Genomic DNA, 4341 nt, shown 5'->3' on the forward strand with positions numbered 1-4341 from the left:
CAGGACCTGCAACATGCGGTCGTGCATTATCCTGCTGAAATGTAGGGTTTCGCAGTAACGCTTTACTACGTTTGAAACGTGCCTTCTGACACTCTGAAATTACGCAAAGCAAAAATCCTCCAATGCAGTGACAGTAAAAGATGTGAATAATTTAGAAGATTTGCATACGCATTCTGCGGCGTCAAGAATGCACTTTCCAACAACGCTGGGATTATTTGTCATTCTTACAGTTTCGCTGAGAAACTCCTATTCTCCCATCATCAGATGCTCAGGACAATGCCTTGCCGAAGGCTCCCGTCGTTCTTCATTGGGTTTCGACTGTAAAACTTCAATAAAAGTCTTACACCATAAACGTGGAAAAATTAATATGATCGGACTTCGTTTCTTACAAAAATATGTTCTTTCTCCAATGTGAGAATGATTAACGAAAAAACCAATGTGAAGCTCAAATCGTTTCAACATTTCAGTTGCAACCTTATTAAAGACAGCCTCCTGCAAAAATATCAATTTACAATTCTGATTTGTTAATGACATGGAAAATGGACATTTCAAATATTTCTATTAAATAAAACACTGACACATAAATTAAGACAGCGACCTGCCAGGTTAGCCAAGAGCACTAATGTGCTGCTTCGTGGATTCCAGTAGGCGCTGTAATGGTACTTTGACTTCCGCAAAGTTATAATTTTACGATCGCGCACACAGAAGAGCGCTGCGCCAGCGACCGATTTTATAAATAATTTTGTTCTTTTTTTCTTACTTTTGCGTAGTTTTTTTGTTTTTAAGAACTAATGGATGTCTCTCTCTCTCTTGTCTTGATACGAAAGACGTGTATTTTTCCGCGATGTGTTGAATGTGCTTTTGGTGAAAATTAAAACTACATTACAAAGCGATGTTGTTTCAGTAGCTAATGAGGAGAAGATAAAAAAAGGAAACACTACAATTGACGTCCTGGTGACAGGACTTGCAATCTTCGGATTTGATACAAGTGCAGTTTGGATTTGATATAAGTGCAGTTTGGATTTGATACAAGTGCAGTTATTATAAATTTTGGACATTTTATCTAATTTTAACCACTTAATAGCATCAGAAAATGAATTTGGACTAAGTCTCATTCATTTCAATTGTAATGTTACGTGCATGAAATTTACAACAATATTGTTTTCCCTGTTATTAATTTGTGTTAATTTTCATTTTCGTGTTGAGGAAATTAATTTGGTAAAAAAAAAGAGAAAAGGATAACGTTCCATAAAATAATTTGCACGGACGCGAAAGAAAAATTTTGGATTGAAAACTGTATATTTGACGCTACATTTGCAACATAAGACTGAAAAAAATTGGTGAGTACAGATATTTACATTTTTTCCAGTTTCAAGCAGCCATCTGTACTTCCTTTATTCCGATCCATTTACCATTTATTTCGAAATTATTTTTTCAAATTGTAGTTAAAATTGATTTACTACTATTATTGGAAATGGCAAGTGAAGAGCATATTCACAGTCATTTATTTGTGAGAGGGAAATTTCAGTACCAGTTTAATAATTCAATTTCTAATTAGAAATCATATAGATATATCCATTTCCATAAGAGAAATTTCAGATTTCAACATATTATATTTCAAAAAAATTTTTTTTACCATTGGAAAATTATATTTGCAATTAATTACGAAAATCGCAAGATGGACGCTAGACGCGTAGAAATTGTTTCCGCGGACGAGCTTAGTGAAAGTGACACATTGCAAAACATGTCCGACAGTCAAATGAATATTGAACTTAATAGTGAGTTTGTTCAAGACATAATTTTACCGGATCGATTAAGACAACAACCCCTGTATTTAAACAGATATACAGGCGAATGGAGAGAGTACTACGCGACAAAACGTGACATTGACAATGTCAACTTCAGAACCAGACATCAATCAGACGAAACTATGACACAGGACTCTGACATGCTCAACCAGATTCTGAAGTTACTTGGTGACCAAAACAGAAAATTTGACACTTTGGACAAAAGATTTGACACTTTAGACGAGAAAAATGACAATTTAAAACGTGACATCGGGAAATTTGACATAAATTCGATGAACTGACACGGGACATAAAACAAAATTTTGAAAAACAATCGAGACAAATTGCCGACTTGACAGAAACCACCAGTAGTCTTGGAAGGAAATTTACTGACTTATCAGACAAGGTTACGAGACAAGAAAAGGTATTTGTGGAATTCAGTGACGAGACAAAAACTGACTTACAACAATGTAATGAGAAATTGTTAACAGTAGTTTTTGAACAACAGAAAACCAGTACCCAAGTTAACGAATTACGACAGTCACACAATTCCGTAAAAACAAACCAAGAACACTTAGAACCCACGATTACAGACCTTTCAGACAGATTAAATGATGTAACATTGGAGCAGAAATCCTTACAGGAAAAGTTAGAAAAGCTTGAAGACAGAGCAGATGCAGCATCTTTAAAGAATGACACAACTCTAGCAGAATAGCTTGTACATGAATGCAAATTATGTGACGATTATTTAGATGAGAAGTTTGAGACAATGACACAGATCATTTTAGATAAGACAAAGGAACAAGTAAAGGGAGAAACAGATAATATTCAGAAAGAGGTACGTAAACTTAAAGAGAATGTAATACCAAGTTCGTCAGTGATACCAAAACCCATAACAGACAACCAAAACATAAATGAGAATCATAATAATGCTAGACCCAGCACACAGCCGAAAATAGAATTACCAATGAGTGATACAAATCCCAATGAACCATTTTCAATGTTACCACTAGATCAAAATTACTATCAGACATCACCACATACTATGCACAGTTTGACACAAAATACAGGACCCATAATACCATCGGGAGCAGCTGATGAAACATTAGTACGACATGGATACTTTCAGACATTTTCATGTGATGAGAAAGACAAAGTGCATCCGATTGTTTTCATCCGCTCTTTTGATGGTATTTTCCCGAGACATTGGTTAGAAGCCGACAAAATTCGATATGTTACACATTTGTTATGTGGAAGAGCAGTTAAGTGGGGAGCAGCAATTAAAAGACGATGTTTAACATTTGAACAGTTTGAACAAGCATTTCTTGAGGAATTCTGGTCAGTCACAGAGCAGCAAAGTTTAAAACGAGAAGTATACAATCCAGAAATTTACAACCCGAAGAAAGAGACTTTACGACAATACTTTGAATGCTACCTAGACAAAACATTATATTGGACAAAACCAGCAGATTTACCAGATGTAATTAGAACACTTAAGAGCCACTTACCATTTCCTTACCGTGATAAATTAATAGGAGTGTCCGAGGACAACATAAAGAATTTTTTTAGCTATGTTGATGAGATAGATGTTGTTTACAGAGATGAGATCAGGAATTTCAATCAATTGTATCCGATCCATCCAAGCAATTCGCGTACGCACAACAGAAATGACAGAGGCTGTTGGAATCCGCCTCCGACACCACAACAAAACACTCAGAGAAACAATTCACACTACACTGGGACAAATCCATTCAATATTAGGAGAAACAACTCTCAGCATTGGCAAGGAAACAGTAATTATTACTATAATGGTTATCCGAACAGTAATTACAATCAGAACAATAACAGAATGAGATTTTCACTCTGCAGCGGAGTGTGCGCTGATATGAAACTTCCTGGCAGATTAAAACTGTGTGCCCGACCGAGACTCGAACTCGTGACCTTTGCCTTTCGCGGGCAAGTGCTCTACCAACTGAGCTACCGAAGCACGACTCACGCCCGGTACTCACAGCTTTACTTCTGCCAGTACCTCGTCTCCTACCTTCCAAACTTTACAGAAGCTCTCCTGCGAACCTTGCAGAACTAGCACTCCTGAAAGAAAGGATATTGCGGAGACATGGCTTAGCCACAGCCTTGGAGATGTTTCCAGAATGAGATTTTCACTCTGCAAGGTTCGCAGGAGAGCTTCTGTAAAGTTTGGAAGGTAGGAGACGAGGTACTGGCAGAAGTAAAGCTGTGAGTACGGGGCGTGAGTCGTGCTTCGGTAGCTCAGTTGGTAGAGCACTTGCCCGCGAAAGGCAAAGGTCCCGAGTTCGAGTCTCGGTCGGGCACACAGTTTTAATCTGCCAGGAAGTTTCAATAACAGTTATATTCAAAATAATAACAACAGAAGAAGGAACCGAAATTATAGAGATCAAAGAAGAGAGGATAACAGGTACCATCCAGGATATTTTCAGAGAAACAACATCCAACAACATCCAAACATGTATTGCAGGAATAACAGTAATGACAATACCAGTTACAGTCATGGGCGAAATAATGTATGGGGAAATCA

General features: G+C 37.2%; 1 non-coding gene across 1 annotated transcript; it reads left to right on the forward strand.

Annotated features, from left to right (window-relative positions):
* The first annotated feature begins 4043 nt into the window (after positions 1–4043).
* On the forward strand, positions 4044–4118 carry Trnas-cga. Its single transcript has one exon. It is a non-coding gene; the product is annotated as a tRNA-Ser (tRNA).
* Positions 4119–4341: the final 223 nt, after the last annotated feature.

This window comes from Schistocerca piceifrons, chromosome 9, assembly GCF_021461385.2.
Source record: "Schistocerca piceifrons isolate TAMUIC-IGC-003096 chromosome 9, iqSchPice1.1, whole genome shotgun sequence".
In the NCBI taxonomy this organism is placed as follows: Eukaryota; Metazoa; Arthropoda; class Insecta; order Orthoptera; family Acrididae; genus Schistocerca; species Schistocerca piceifrons.